General features: G+C 46.8%; 1 long non-coding RNA gene across 2 annotated transcripts; it reads right to left on the bottom strand.

Annotated features, from left to right (window-relative positions):
• Positions 1-1,562: 1,562 nt before the first annotated feature.
• LOC113834035 lies at positions 1,563-15,608 on the bottom strand. Of its 2 annotated transcripts, XR_004768357.1 has the most exons (4): positions 14,052-15,608; positions 13,138-13,279; positions 6,545-6,709; positions 1,563-3,720 (listed from the first exon to the last, which is right to left on the bottom strand). It is a non-coding gene; the product is annotated as an uncharacterized LOC113834035 (long non-coding RNA). The 2 variants fall into 2 exon arrangements; XR_004768356.1 differs by having other exon boundaries at positions 1,563-6,709.
• Between the last annotated feature and the right edge of the window lie 1,117 nt (positions 15,609-16,725).

The following is a 16,725-nucleotide window of genomic DNA, read 5'->3' as shown; positions in this document are numbered from 1 at the left end:
CCAGGGGACTACAGCCTACTCAAGATGGCCTCTCTTTCCCCTTCTTCAGGAGAGCAGAGATGTGCTGTACTTTGTCCTGTACTTTATACACAATACTCTGCTTCTTTTTTGAAGGGCTTGGTTTGCCCAGCACTCAGAGGTAATGGAGTTTGAAAACACAACTGCTCTTTGCAGATTCCTTTTCCTTGGCTGGCTGGTGGGTATACCCAGTGCCTGCTGGCTGAAAGCGGGCTTGGGCTGTTGAGACCAGTTTGCTCATTACATTCTTAGCCTCCCTTTACCCACATACAGCCTGGATTTTCTGCTCAAATATTACTTTACCTCATCTTAAAAACAAAATGCTCACATATCCTTCACTTTTCACATAGCTTTTTTTTTTTTAAAGTTTGGTGGGCAAGGAAAACAATTTGAAAAAAAAAAAAAAACACTTAGGGAAGTTTAAGCTGAGATGGAGTGAGTGGGTCAGTCTCAGAAAGACTGGCTGAGCACACACCGTTGGAATTTCTCTTTGCAAGCTTCACTCCACTGAACAAGAACAGTGCTTCAGGTCATTAGTTCTGGGGACATTGGGGTGACAGGGATCTCCTCTAGATACTTCATTCTGAATAGTAATAAGGCATGAGTTACACTGCAAGGACCTAAGCTCCAGAGCAGTGTTGCTCTTGTCACACCAGCTGCTCAGGTGGCACAATGCCCAAAGCCACCTAGCACCATCCGCCCCGTGGTCAGTGTGGTTAGCCATATTGGAAACCTGAGGAAGACTTCTTTACAACTGAAGTCTCCCTTGGGTTTTCATGGAAGTCACTTTCAGGAGACTGGCTCCCCAGGAAATAACGCCTTTGTCAAAGTCTGAGTTGAGATGCTCTACAATTTGGGATATGTCACGGGATGATTCTCATTAGACTGCTGACAAAGAAAACAGCCAGGATTGGTGTCTGCACTATTGCATGAGGACTTAGAGCCTGGCAGTGTGAAGAAGAGCTGGTTTCTTCCAAAACCCAGTTTAGTCTCTCCTAACACCCAGGACTTCTGCCTCTGGTTAGGCCTGGGTTCTTACACCAGAAACTTGGCTACTTTAAAAAAAAAAATTCTGGGCGGTGGTGGTGCCAGCCTTTAATCCCAGAACTCGGTAGGCAGAGGCAGGTGGGTCTCTGTGAGTTCGAGGCCAGCCTGGTCTCCAGAGCGAGTGTCAGGATAGGCTCCAAAGCTACACAGAAAAACCCTGTGTTAGAAGGACTGAGTTCTGTTCCCAGCACCTGTATATGGTGGCTCCAACCTCCTGTAACCCCAGCTCTGGGGACCTGAGATGCTTCTAGTCTCCATGGGCTCAGCACTCACATGCATACCCACACACAGACACACACGTGCACATAATTAAATGTAGTAAAAATAAATCATGTAAAATAACTTTAAAAGTTACACAATTGTCAGCCGGGCATTGGTGGTGCACGCGTTTAATCCCAGCACTCGGAAGGCAGAGGCAGGCGGATCTCTGTGAGTTTGAGGCCAGCCAGGTCTCCAGAGCAAGTGCCAGGATAGGCTCCAAAGCTCAAACCCTGCCTCAAAAAACAAACAAACAAACAAAAACAAAACAAACAAAAAAAAAGTTACACAATTGTGTCTTCCTGAGTTGTGGAAGAGCCTGTAACCAGCATGCTCTCTATTCTACCACGTGAGTTCCCGGAATTGAACTCTGTCACGCTTGGCAGCAGGCTTTACTGGCTGAGCCATCTCTCCAGTTTGTGATGCAGCCCTTTTGAAATTCATCTAATACATGATCTTCATCCAGGGGATATATTTGAAGCTAGTCCCGTACTGCACTAAAGTGATCTGGGTGTTGTGATGTTCTTGTTTCTGTTTCCATTTTAAATTGTCATGGCTGACATTGGCTGTGTCTTGGCCCCTGAGAATGTGAGCCTTCAGGAATGGGTGTTGGTTTATACTGAGGTCTCTAATTCAGATGTTAGCCTCACTATGCTGATTCCAAGCTATGTTTCCCTCCACCCTAATCTAGCATGTGCCTCACCTATGATGTTGATACTGGGGTGTCCTCCCCAGTTGTTGCTCTACCTTGCTGAATCTGGAGTTCACTGTTTCTGTTAGACTGACTGGCCAGCAAGCCCCCAGGATCTGTCTGCTCACCACCATCTCCAAGTGCTGGTTATAGGCGTATACCATCACGACTAGCTCTTTATGTGGGTCTTAGGGCTCTGAATTCACATCCTTAATGTTTGCACAGCAAGCACCTTACTGACTCAGCCATTTCCAAAGACCAGTTGTTCTTGTTTTCATTTTTAAATCTCAAATCAGTATACAAAAAGCACTACAAAAAAGATTACTTTTCCTCTTAACCCTTGGCTAATTTAGAAAGAATAAAAGCAATAACAGCCATGATTTTTATTTTATTTTGTGCTAGGCACTGTACTAACTGCTTCTTAAGGAATATCTCATATGTGCTTTATAATCACCCTAAGAGGTTGCTGCTGTAAATGTAGCCATTTTTCAGGAGAGGAAACTGAGCCACAGAGAGGGAAGGGACTTGCATTTGACTTAAATGGATTATGCCAAGTGTATTAAGCATAACTGAAATCCAGTGAGCATGTGTTTATAAGAGCTGGACTTTGGGCATACAGAACTGACAAGGCCTACCTTCCACCCAAGCTAAGTGAAGAAGCTGGCAGCTAACTGGGGTCCACAGAAACAGACCCAGTGAATGAACCCTGACAGTATTCAAGTCACTGCCCTTATCCTCTTGTTTAGCCTTGGCTCCCCAGAAGAGTAGGTCTACTCTCCAGGGAATATTTTCCTGTCAACTCTTAGGGTAAGTATTACCAGCTTGCATCAGGAAGCCTGCTGCTCTATGCTATCAAAGCTGCTACCCTTGAGTTTTGATAGTACTTGCAATAGTACTTGCCTCTTTTTCCTACCTGTTGGGGGGCGTTGGATTATACATTTAGACTGGGATACCGAATGGAAAGGATCCCCCTCCTAGTGTGGGTCTGACTCACTCTTGGCATTTTAGACATTAGGGGATTTTTAAAGCATGGAGGAAGAGCAGATTGCACATGTTCTCATAATTTTCTGTTCTTGGGGTATAACTCAGGTTTCTTGTTGGGATCCCAGGCATTAGATTTTTCCCCTTTAACTAGGACATCCCTTCTCAGAGACCACAGGAGCAGCCTAGAATGGATTGTTTTTTTATGTTTATGTTTATTTTATGCGAATGAATGTCTGGCCTGCATGTATGAATGTGCAATGCACACATGCTTGGTGCCCATGGAGGTTAGAAGAGGGCATCAGGTCCCCTGGAACCGAAGTTACAGATGGTTGTCAGCTGCCATGTGGGTCCTCTGTAGGAGCAAACAGTGACAGTAAAGCACTGAGCCAAGCCATCTTTCCAGCCCCCTAGTCTTTCATTTGTACTTTGCTTGAAGGTAGAATCTCTTTATATCTTGATTTTATTTTTAATAGTATCTAGATTCTCTCAGAACTCTGAAGCTAGAACCCAGGATCTCATACATGCTTACCACAGAGCCACATCACCAGCTCCCAAGCACTTGCCCAGCGTAGAGGAGGTGTAAGGTGGTGGAGGCCGGGCAGGATGGCACACACCTTTAATCCCACCACTTGGTTTACTTGGGAAGCAGAAGCAGGTAGATCCTTGATAGTTAAGAGGTCGGCTGGTCTCTATAGTGATAGTGAGTTCCAGGATAGCCAGAGCTACATAGGAAAGACCCTGTTTCAAAAAACAAACAAACTACACCCCCAAAGATTGTATCGTGAGTTCTTAAATGAGCAGAGTGACTTTTTGATGGTATCATGTACCATGTGTATCACAGTCATCTGTGAAGGACCACAATTGCTTTCCCTTACTCCAGAGTCCCCAGAAATTCCTTTCCAAGACTCTCTGTGGATCTTTGAGTAACCAAGAATTTCCTAGAGCTGGGCAGAATATTCAGGGGCTGAAGACCTGAAGGAAAGGTTCCAGAAAGGCCCCTATGGGAAGGCGCATTCTGTGGCTCAGGGCCTGCTCTGCATGGCCACAGCACCACCCTGCTCTGAGCTCCATTTGCTGGCCTGACCCTCTCCCAGGATCTCTTTACTGTCTAAAGTGATGGCCCTAGTGCCAGGACTTCGTCAGCCCCTGTACAGAAACTTTAGGGTAGGCCCAAGTCTTGTTTGAATATTTCAGCTGAGAGAAGGGATGGCCCATGAGTGTGGTAGCACATGCCTGTAGTTTCAGCATTCTAGAGGGTAAAGCATGGGGTTGTGAGTTTGAGCCCAGCCTGGATTATATAATGAGAATATATATATATATATATATATATATATATATATATATATATATATGGTTAACTGTCTTCCTTAAGCACTTGTTGGTTTTGATGCTTTTTCTTACTAATATTTATAGTTCTTCAGAGAGCAACCAGCTAAATATATACCTGCCACTTGTTTCCAAGTGAGGCTTGAATAATAGCTATTCCAGTGGCATAACAGGCACAAGGCAAATTGCTTATTCATTTATTCATTTGGTGTCTTCTGTGTGCTAGGTCCACTGAGTTCTTTATGGTGGGTTAAGGGCAAAGAGTGATAAATAGCATTGAAGACCTGAGCAGTTTTATCCAGGTAGAATCAGGAGCTGGAGGTTCACCGGGGCTCTTCTTGAAGGTCAAAAGGGACTCCTAAATCTGATCATTGCCCTCTTTAGTCATGAGAGAAGAGTGATAAGGGTAAGGGAACTAGAAGGGTTCTTGATGTCAGCTAGCTCCAGCCTTCTGGTACTATGGGCATAAGTACTAAGGATGACTGTATGTGGTTGTGAATTTTACTTGTTGGAAGGCAGCACTCCTGGCCTTTCTGGATTGTCACCCAGTTACCTGGCACTCATAACTCTTCTACCCATTTCCTTGTCTCTTGTTGGTTCTTCAGAAACAAGCTATTTCATTGTATTGAAATATGTATACGCTGTACCAGCTTTATGCAATGCCCATGGTGCTTCCATATGTCTCAGTCACTGGGGCCTCTGCCTTTCTTCCTTTGGGTGTCTGGGAAGTAGCAATAGCAACTAATGTACACTGAACACTTTATATGTACTGGACACCTACCTGCTTCACCTCCAAGGCCAAACCACCTCAGGGTTTTATGGCAAAGATGGTAGCCTGTTTTAGTGGGAATGTGGTAGTGACTCTTTTGACTGCCTCAGTGACAAGCTGGCCAGACTGTTAGTGTCGATCATGGGAAGAGGTGTTTCTCTAAATACTGGCTCAGTCTCCAGGCTCACAGAGTTCCAGTCATAAAGCCCAGCACCGTCTCTGTCTCCCTTTCTCCACTGGGGAAAGCTTGGGCCTCTCCTTTGACAAACAGTGTGACTGTGTGAGCAAGGCAGTGGTTTTCAGGACTCTTTGTCATTGACTTTCAGGTGGACGTTGGCTTGTCATAGGGTTACAGAAACAACAGCACTTCTCACACTGTTATTTCCAGATGTGCAAGGATAACCTTTGTTTCTCTAGCTCTGGGCTCATTACACAGAAGTGAGGCATGGACCAGTCAGTTCTTACTAGTGAGGTCTATACCATCTCTTCATATTCATCAACAGTGTCTTCCTGTCCCATTCTTGACCTCAGAACTCACTGTGTCCAGGACTCTGACTGCATTTAAGAGAAAACAGCTATTTTTACTGTCATATAATTATGTCTGCTGGTCAAAGAGGAAAACAGCCTGGGGTGTTTTTGCATAAATACATCTGTGGGAGCTGTTAATTAGTAACCTGGAAATCTGTTCCGGGTAGAAGCCAGTTGTAGTCTGTATGCCTAAGATAAAACGTGCTTTGTGTTGAATAGAAATGATATGGTTGTGTTTGCTCTCCTGGGGAATGTGGCAGATATTGTTTGAATGAGAGTCCTGGGGCTGGTACTGCATATGAGTCAGGCTGACATTGCTGATAACAGCTGCCTGTGCTTTTCTGTGCCTGGACAACAGCAGGTAAGAGCCACAGTTTCCTCCAGGGTGATCTCTGCCCATTTGGGCAGGTTCCAAAGTGCCAGCTTCCCTCAAAAGTAACCTCTCCATTTGCCCTTTTTCTGTAACTCAGGACCTAAACCAAAGAAAATGACTGTTCCTCTGCTTTCTGTTTAGCTCTCTAGAATCATTGTAACAGTCTTATTTTTCAGGGCCACCTGCTTTAGAGACTGGGCAAACTCTACCACTAAGCTACATCTCCAGTACTTTTAAAACAATTGTAATTTTTTTTTAAATTTTGAGACAGGGTCTCACAAAGTTGCCCAGGCTAGTCTAAAAGTGCAAGTTCAAGCTGGCCTTGAGTTTGGCAGTCGTCCTCCCAGTCACCAGGCCTAGCTTGCTAAGTCACTTTAGGTTTCTGCTCTTCTCACTCCCCCTCCCCCACTCCCATAGTTCTGTGGTTCCAAGCATCTTTCCTGCTACTATATGACAGGTCATGTGTTAACCACCATTTCACCCTGGGAGGATGGGACCACCAGACCATGAGGGCCAATAAAAAGGGACACATGGTTGACATCCACCTCACCTCAGCGCATTATGACTCTGAATTTCAGTTGTGTTCCATGTTGATTCTGCCTTTACCTCCAAGCATGTGCCTATGTGTGGCGTCTTCATTTCTTCTCTCCAACTATTCTGTGAACTCACTGAGTTAGACAGTGTCTTCTTTTTCCAGACTCCACTCCAGGGTTGGCTGTGTCAGGAGAAGAGAAGTGGGCATTTGAGGTGGAGACTCAGCCAAGTGGCAGCAACCACAGCTGGTTTCCCTGGAGCACTGGGAGGTGCCTGGGGAAGCCACCTGGGAGAATCTACAAGCAGAACAGGCAGGCACGGAAGGAAGCAGGCAGAGCAGACTTGGTTTTTTGGTAGCCATGACTTGCCTCTGGCTAACTGGAGTCCAGGCTAGCCACAGGGGAGTACAGGACAGAGGAGAATCCAAGCTGGTGTTGGAACAGCATGGCCCTGTGCCACCAGAATGTCACCACTGTGAACTAAGTGGTGAACTGTTGTGTCCCGACTTCCTGAACACTGAAGAGCCCTGGAAGCCTCATGAATCTGCTCTTTTGACCTTGTCTATGGGCATAGCTCTTTGGCTAACGTTAGGTGCATTCACATGGTTGGCCAGTCATTGTCTCCAAAACTTTTCTTTCCAAACTGAAACTTGGTATCTCTTGAATAATAGATCCCCAAATTCTCCTTTGTCCTGCCCTGACAACCCCATTCTACTTTGTGCCTATGGATTTGACTACTCTATTTCAGATAAATGAAATCATATAATCATACAGTATCTGCCCTTCTGTGACTGATTCATCTTGTAGAGTGTCTTTAGGATTTATTCATGTTATAGCATGTGTCCAAAGTTTCTTCCTTTTTGAGGCTGAATAATATTCCATTGAAGATATATTCCACGTTTAGTTTATTCCTTCATGGTAGATACTAAGCTATGTTCACCTTTAAGCCATTGTAAATAATTTCAAATAGTGTAAATAATAATCATGGGTATACAATATTTGTTCAGGTCCTTGTATTCAATTATTTTGGATGCGAATATTAAAGCAAGATGTCCTTAAAGATTAGTTGCTGATGAATTACCTTTCTCTACTGAGGGCTTGACTTTCAGAACAAAAGCCAGCTTTACTCACCTTCTAAATTTAGACTGCAGCGTACCCATGAGTACTCACCTCAGCGTCACACTGCATCTGATACTTGATCAGCTTTCCTAACAGGCTCCAGCTGTAATTGGACGTATCACCTTGAGTTGGTGATTTCCTTGCAACTGTGGGGGTGCCCTTGACATTCAGTGGGCAGCCTCAGGCTAGACAGAACCCTGCTTGTGTTTTGGGCTTGTCCCTAGAAATGGCTCCATTTTAGGACTAGGATTTGAACCCATGAGCTGCTGAAGCCTGAGGATTCCCATCTTCTACTCCTGGCAGTTTTGTGTAGGCATGCCAGTGTCCCCCAGTTTGATGGCTCTGATCATCTGCTTTTGTTTCAACTGGTTCTTAGAGAACATAGAGGATTGTGGAATTACATGTAGATGTCCCCTAGGAAAATTTGGTTCCTTGACATTGGGAATTGCCACTGGACTGGTTGCACTGGCCAATGACACATCTGCATGGGAGTGGGCTTTATATGGCTGCAACTGTCCTGTTATAGATAAGGCTTCCTGGGCCTGTGTCCTGTATTTGCCTGGAATTACTGAAAATGGAGATGGCTGGCTGTGTGAAGCTGTGATCTTAATGGTGTTCTGTGTTACTTTTAAATTCTCTAGACCCACAGATGAGCCACTCAGATTTCTTTTGCATAGCCACAGTCACGAGATAAGGACCTAGATTGTGGGCCATGCGGCCCATGTAAATAGTGCAGAGATCCTGTTAGCGCTGTCTCTGCCACCCTTCCCTGGATCTCAGGCCCTTTGGGGGGCAGTGTGTGACTGATGACAAGAGTAGGAAGGAAAGCGTCACCAGCTGTAGTCTGCATTACTCCAGCTCAGTGTGTTCCTGCAGACATGCTGTGCAGGTTGGATGGCCTGGAGTTGGTCCCTTCTCATCTGAATGCTCACTTGAGCCCACTCTGCCTCAGTGCTCAGCTGATAAGGCTGGTTTTGCATGATTGAAAGTGAGAGTGCTTGTTGGAGTCTCAGGTCTCAGAGAGCCTTGAGAGGCTGGAGACTCCTCCCAGGGGGAGGCTCCTCCAGGAGTTGCCAGATCCTAGATGGTGCAGAGCAGAGCAGAGCAGATGAGGAGCCTCCTTCCAGACACTTGGCACATGGCTGCTGGGACAGAGGAAGAATAACCAAGCGGTATTTTGTTGACAAGACAGTCTCATCTTGGACACTCATTACAAAGCACCAATCTCAATTCTGAGAGGTGACAAAGGCAATCCAAGTTAGGAGCAGGGCTGAACTAGAGCCTGAACTTGGGAAGGAAGGGGTGTCTGGCAGGCCTGAGCTAGATAAGGGACCTATCAGGGCTGTGACCTGGATTATGCCCCGCTGTTGTCTTGAATGCTAGAGGACAATCAGGTATCTTTCAGGACCAGACGTCTCACAGGGGCAGAGGGTAAGAAGGGTATTTTTACAAGGTGACCTGACCTTGAACTGAGTGGGGCATCAACTTGGGCAGAGCCAGCTAATGAATCGGGCAGCTGGTTTGGGAGCTGACTCAGAGCAGGGTACTTTCTGCCCTGAGCCCTGCAGGCCATCCATTCCTTTGACTTGGTGAGGAGAAAGAAGAGTTATTCAAAGGGTATGCGGCCAGGCCTGTTCCTGGAAGTGGATGGGCATGTTTGCTCACAGGTGTTACTGCCCTTTGAAAGGCTTTGAGGCCTTTGAAAGGCTGAGGCCTAGCAGGTGGTCTAGGCAGGTGCAGGTGAAACCCAGGGAAGAACAGGGTTCCTGCTGGGGTGTGCAGAATATCCACGCCTTCAGTAGGTGAGGCATGTTTTTCACTGGGTATAGACCTATCAGTATGGCTGTAGCTATGTCTGTGTCCCTGGGCTAGTCCGCCCCCACCCCTCTGTGTCTCCCTCCCAATGATTCCTGAGTTTCAGGCTCAGTGTGTAAGATCACCTCCACTGCCCTGGGAAGAACTCTAACAGGGCCTTGCCTGGGCTTCTAAGAGTTGGGCTTCCCAAAGGTGTGACGTGGACTCCAGTTATATTGAGGCCAAAGGAAAACTGACAGGAACTGTATGGAGATGTGTGTGAGTTGGAGCGAGGGAAGATACATAGCAAGATTTTGATTTCAAGGCTACCCCCAAGCTAACGTTCTTCCAGTCTTCTCCCGAGGATCTCCTAGCACTGACCTTCATTCCCTCTTCCCTCATGGTGGCACAGGCTTCCCTCACACGGGAGCTGTCCTTTCCTACTTTACACGGGTCCTCTTGCTTCTGGAACAGCATGTGGCTTTGCCCTGACCTCCCCAGAGTCCAAGGGAGCCCCTCTTTATTCTTCTTCTCCTGTCATTCCAGGAGGGGACCTGCCTGAAATCTCGTAGTCAGTGATACTTACTGAGTGATTCACAGTATGCTAGCACTGTTCTGACATGCATGGCCTCTTAAGCTTCCCAACAACTCTCTGGGACACAGACCCCAATATTACCCTCTTCTACAGCAGAGGAAACTGAGGCTAAGAGAGATTGTCACCTGCCCAAGGTTACTTGGCTAGGAAGTAGATAATTGTATATCTAAATTGAAGTTGATGTTTTATTAAAATCACTATTCCAAAATCCTGAATGTAGTGCCTCCCACAAAATTGAGACAAAATGAGTCCAAGGCTTATGACTTGGACTAAGGACATCTGTCTTCTTTGCTTTCTATTGTTGTGGTAAAGACCACGATCAAATGCAGCCAAGTAAGGAAAGGGTTTGTCTTCCACATCCTCACCACAGTCCATCACTGAGGAAAGCCAAAGCAGGAACTCCAGTAGAGGCCCTAGGGTAATGCTGCTCCTCTTGGCTTGTTCTCTATGGCACACTCTGCCTGCTTTCTTACACATCCCAGGACCACCTAGCCAGGAAGGGCAGCACCCACAGTGGGCTGGGGCGCCCTACATGAATCATCAGTGAAGAAAACACCCCACAGACTTGCCGATAGTCTAGGCAGTTCTTCAACTAAGGCCTCCTCTTCCTTGATGACTCTAACTTGTGTCAAGCTGACAAAATACAATCAACACAACATCCCTTTAGGATACCTAATAAAACCAACCCCCCCTTTTTTTTTTTTGTTTTTCAAGACAGGGTTTCTCCGTGTAGCTTTGGAACCTATCCTGGCACTTGCTCTGGAGATCAGGCTGGCCTTGAACTCACAGAGATCCACCTGCCTCTGCCTCCCAAGTGCTGGGATTAAAGGTGTGTGCCACCAACGTCCAGCCCAAAACACCCCTTTGCATATGTTCCTTATCACCCATCATAAAGACTTCTGTGACCTCTGACAACGTGGGGGGGGGGTCTCTCCCACCAAGCAAGCAAGCATATGGTTCTGTAGCGTCATACACCAGCTGGGCATCCCCTGATCTGCTTCATCGGATCCCATAGGTTGAAGGCTCAGTCTCTAAGTGTGCCCCTCTTTCTAGATGCCTGTCTTGGTCTCTACTTTGCCTGTAGTTCCAATCAACTTGCTGTTAACAGGAGCCCCCACAACCCCTCCACTAGTTTGTTTGTTTGCTTTAGTGGCTCAGGGAACACTTTTGTTTGATGATTTATTATAAAAGCCAGTACAGAAGACATGGATGAAGAGCTGTAGAACATACAAGAGTGCCGAAAGTGGCACTTCTATGTCCTCTCAGGGTCTGACACTTCCAGGAACTGTCATGAGTTTAGGGCTGCCCAGAAGCCGCAAACTCTGCCCTTTGGAACATTTTATGGAGATACTGCACAGGCAGCCATGTAGCTCTGATTGGACTAACGGGTCAGATATGACACAAATAGAGCAGGAAAACCCAGCATGGCTTGTCAGTGTAACCATGGGCAGGATCACCAGGTGTTGGTGGCGCAGCCTTCAATCCCAGCCCTCGGGAGGCAGAGGCAGGTGGATCTCTGAGAGTTTGAGGTCAGCCTGGTCTACAGAGCGAGTTCCAGGACAGGCTCCAAAACAATACAGAGAAACCCTGTCTTGAGAAACAAAAAACAAAAAAAACCATGGGCAGGACCCTCCTGGGAATGAGGAGGGTCTTCTGAACTATTTAAAGGTAGACCAGAGAGTTCAATTTTGTTTTATTTTGCTTTTGAGACAGGGTATCATTATGTGGCTCTGACTGTCCTGGAACTTACTATGTAGACCAGGCTGGCCTGAAACTTGTAAGTGTGTGCCACCATGCCCATCCCTAAGGGCGTTCATTCTTTTCTTATTATAACTTTATTTTATGTGCATTGATATAAAGGTGTCAGGTCCCCTGGAACTGGAGTTAACAGACAGTTATGAGCTGCCATGTGGGTGCTGGGAACTGAACCCGGGTCTTTTGGAAGACCAGCAAGTACTCTTAACCGCTGAGCCATCTCTCCAGCCCTGGGAGTTCATTCCTTATAGCCAGTTCTAAGCAGAAAGATGGGGAAGGCCTTCAGGAAGAGAAGTCCTCGTTTCTGTGGCTTGCCTCTGGAGGGAGTTAGGAGTCAGGGACTGTGGGACAAAAACTAAATATGGAATACCATATCCTTCTGTATATAGTTGTCACATAAGAAGGGTTCCTTCTCTGTTTTTTTTTTAAGGTTTTTTATGTACATTGGGGTTTTGCCTGCGTGTATGTCTGTGTGAGGATGCCAGATCCACTGGAACTGGATTTATAGACAGCTGTGAACTACCATGTGGGTGCTGGGATTTGAACCCAGGTCCTTTGGAAGAGTGACCAAGGCTCTTAACCACCATCACTCCAGCCCCTCCTTCTCTGTTTTTATCTGAACTTCCATCACCAGTCTTGCAAAACCTACTGCCCCTTCCATACTTAACTTCTTCCTGCTGTACCTCAGACTCCTGAGGTAAGGGGGAAAGGGCTGGAGAGATAAAGACAGAGGAACCCCGAAAACGTAGTTAGGGGGCTGCCTTTCTCTATATTGTAGGCTGGGGCCTAGGGTGTACTCTTTCAGACCCATGCTCATAGAGCTGGCCTGGGCCGTGGGAGAATGTGCTAATGTACACATTGCAGGACACAGCTGTGAGCCATTCTGGCTCCTGTCTTGCAGACTTTGCCTTTGATCTCTGAGAGAAACCCCCAGCACTGGCTGCCTCAGGGCAGTCCCCTTCACCTGGCTTTCAGGGACCACTGCTTTCTGTGATCACTAAGGAGTTGTGCTCTTGTCATGCTGGTAAGCAGCCTGCCTTGGGGACAGATAGGTCAGGTCCAGGTCTTACAAGTGCAAGGACTTGGCTCTGAGATATCTGAGACCCTACATACCCATAGGATCCACGAAGTCTGAACAATTCAGGCAGCAAAGGACAGAGTGCTGTGCTGGAGAGCCTAGGTGTTCTTGAGCAAATGAGTGATGTGGTGGGGGTAAGTGTGAACAGTATGAAGGTGCTGTGGTTAGCTGGGAGACTAGCTTGGAGATGCTGACTTTGGACAAAATAATGCTACTCTATCTGAATCAGTTTCTTTCTCCATCAAATTGGACCACAATATGCTGGCTACCTGTAAGTGTGCAGGGCTTCATGGGCCTGGGCCAGTGATGGTGATGATAAATTGTGAAGGCCATGTCTGGGAGATGTAGGCAGGTGTGCTGACGAGGATGCTTCAGTCCTGTGTCCTAGTGTAGCAGATATTGGAGGGCCTCCTAGACAGAGTGGCAAAAGAAGATATTTGCAGTGGATGAGCATATCCTCAATGTTGGTGGATGGGAAGTGAGTGGGCTCCCGAGTTTCTCCTGATAGGGTACCCTAAGGAACCAGGCCACAGCAGTGGTGGGCGGGGGGAGCAGTGGTAACTGGAGTTGAGACACAGGGACTCTGCTTAGGATGGGGAAAGAGCATATGTAACATACTGAGGTGAACAGAGAAAGGGGGTTCGGGACCTGGACTACTACTGGGTGTTCACAGCAGACATTTCCTCCATGACCCAACTCGGCTCCCTAGCAAAACCCAGAGAAGAAAGGGTAAGGCTGGCACTGTTGTGCTAAATGCTGAGTGCTGCTTGGAGAGCTAGGAGGGTTCAATAGAAACCTTGACAGTAATATGTTTGGGCCATGGCATATCAAGGCTGCATTTGTACTCACAGGGGCCCAGCTCTAGGAATGACACAAGTATCTGGATGCTCACCCTTTAGGCCCTGAGCATCTTTAGGGGAGACCTGGTAATTTGATCTGGCTTCTCCTGCCTAGTACTAAAGCCCTTGTGTTCACCCAGGGCCCATAGGCAGCAAGGTCTGAGGCTTTTGGATGGATGGGAGCAGGGAACAGAGGCTGCCAGTGTGGCTGTGAAGGGGGCATACATAGATCGGGTGGAGTTGGGCCAAGTGGAACTTGTAATTGACAGTGACTTGGAAGCAGTCCAGGTCAGGGCCACCGAGACAATTAGTCCAGGTCAGTCAGTACCAGAACTAGCACTTACAGAGAGGACAGAGGGGTCCAAGGCAGCCAGTCAGATAGTTAGCTTCCTGCTGTAGCATGGCCTTCTCTGCTTCCCTTCCTCTCTTGCATATTTGAGTGTGGCTTTGGAATCAAGTAAGCCTAGATTTAAGAAAAGTGAAAAACATAAATTGAAAATCTCTGTTCTTCCCCATACCCTGACATTTAGGTTTCTTACATTGTCTCAGAAGCATGGATAACCCTTTCCATATAAATAATATAAAAGCATTACTATATCCCTCTCTTCCCTACACTCTTGACCACATGAAGACCTATCTAGCTCTCTTTAAAGGCTGGTATTCTACTCTGTGCCCTGTCTTCCTTTAGCTGATTGGACTCTAGGCTAAATTCTAGCTACCAGGCTTTTTGTTTTTTGTTTGTTTTTTGTTGTTGTTTGTTTTTCTTAGCAACAGGAGTTGTATCCCATCTCTACAAATTTCCCTTCCCAGACATGCCATGCCTCCTGAAAAGGTGTATGGGAGTGTCACTGTGACAATAGTAATACAGTGCTTGTGAGGATTAAATGAGAGTGGGTAAAGCTTCCCAAAGCCACATACATCGGGCTTAGGACAAAGGCTGCAAACTGGGTCACTATAGACAACATCAAATGAGGTGGTGGGTGGGGTTCAGAACTTTTGGAAAGTGAAATGACTGGAAACAGCAGTCTGACAATTCTGATGAGTGACAGACACTGGAGCAGCCCCTGTCCTGCCCTCATGGAGCTGAGTTTTGTGTGCGAGTCTTTCAGTGTGCTAAGTGCTGCCAGACCACACTGCCCCAAGCTCCTCCTTAACTGGTCTCTCTCTTCCCCCGCCCGCCCCTCCCTCCCAGTGTACATTATGGAACGGGAAAGGAAGACGGACATGGATGGCGGCTGTCAGGCAGTCCTGGCTGCGTGCTGGGCTGCCCTCTGCTGCTGCTGCCTCCTGGACAGCTTGGACTGAGCAGCTGAGATCCAGTTCTCCCCGCAGCTGCTGCTCCTGTTACTGGAATAAACAGCTAGTGTTACACAAGTTCATTTTTTTTTCTTTCTTTGGAAAAAAAAAAAGTCTAATCTGCTCCGCAAACCTTAAAATTTTAGCACCTGTAAATGGGTGTGAAATAGTATTTCTCTTTTGCCTTCCAGATTACCATTGACTTTGAGCAAATACCATATATATGTATAATTGTTTATATATTTAAATTTTATATTTATGTGTGCACATGTGTTCATGTGCCATGACACACATGTGGAGGTCAGCGACAGCTTCCAGGAGTTGGTTCTCTCCATTCACCATGTTAAGCCCATGAGCTGAATTTGGTATGTCTGTACCCACTGAGCCATCTTTTCGGCTCCCTGTATATATTCTCAAGCTATTTTTTCCTATTTATCTTTTCCTTCTGATTTTTAGAGAAGCCTGGTTTGTTTTGTTTGCAGAGGGAAACATTTGAGGTAGGACCTCACTTTGTAGCTCCAGCTGTCCTGGGATTCACTCTGTAGACCAGGCTGGCCTCAGACTCACAGAGATCCATCTGCCTCTGCCTTCCAAGTACTGGGATTAAAGGTGTGGGCCACTATGCCCAGCTGATAAGTCTTTCTTTTGTTTTTTCTCTGTGCAGCTCTGGAGCCTGCCCCCCGAACTTGCTTTGTAGACCAGGGTGGCCTTGAACTCACAGAGATCTGCCTGTCCGCCTATCTTTGCCTCCTCAGTGCTGGGATTAAAGGCATGTGTCACCACTGGAAATCTCTTTTTGATTTATGAATGCTTGCCTGGTTTATAAGCTTGCAGATTTACAAATGTCTTCTATCAGGTTCTCTTAACTTTTTATAGTGTACTTTTAGTTGTTGTTTTGTTTATTTAACTTTGTGTGTGCATGTGTATCTATGTGGAGTCCAGAGGAAAGCCTCCTGTGTCCTTCTCTATAATTCTCCTATTTCTTTGAGGTAGGGACTCTCCCTGAACCTGAGCCAGTGTTTTGGGTTTGGTGTTGGTTTTGTTTCTGAGTTGGAAGCCAGTAGATCCCAGGGATTCTATTTCTGTGCCCTGAGCAGCGATGGGCCCGGGCATGCATAGGGAATGGGACTTGAACCTGGGTGCTGGGATCTGAACTCTGCTCCTCATGAGTAGTGAGCAGATTGAGCATCCCTCCAGGCCTCTTCACATAGAACCTTTAGTCCATCTGGTGTGGTGGTGTTGTTTCTCCATTTCTCACTGTGTAGTCAAGCTGGCCTCAGCTCTACTTCCCCCCCCACCCACCTCAGCCTCTCAAGTGCTGAATTGCAAGCATGTGCCACGGTCCCCAGCCTAAGTTTATGATCATGGAGGATAGAGTTCTCACTTTTTGTTTTAATAGTTCCAGCCCCAGTTTTGATTTGGTTGTTGGGTAGAAAAAATAGACCTGACTCCATTTCTTCTACATGCTGTCACAACAGAGGTCACTTCTGACACTAGATGTGGGAAGTTTGCTAGGCACCAAGCAAGCAGTCTGTGCAGCAGAGGCAGACACCAGCCCAGAGTCCTCAGTTCATTCTGATGATGTCTGCAGGAGATGGCATTAGAACCACCGGTGGGGGTGGGGGTGGGGGTTATTAGGACGGCTGGGCACAAGCCTCAGGAAGCTTCACTGTTGCTCCTGATGCTGGTACAGCATTCCCGGAGCCTTTCCTTAAGTGGCCC

The sequence above is a fragment of the Cricetulus griseus genome, chromosome 2 (assembly GCF_003668045.3).
Source record: "Cricetulus griseus strain 17A/GY chromosome 2, alternate assembly CriGri-PICRH-1.0, whole genome shotgun sequence".
NCBI classification, from domain to species: domain Eukaryota; kingdom Metazoa; phylum Chordata; class Mammalia; order Rodentia; family Cricetidae; genus Cricetulus; species Cricetulus griseus.
This window is presented reverse-complemented; position numbering and strand designations above follow the sequence as displayed.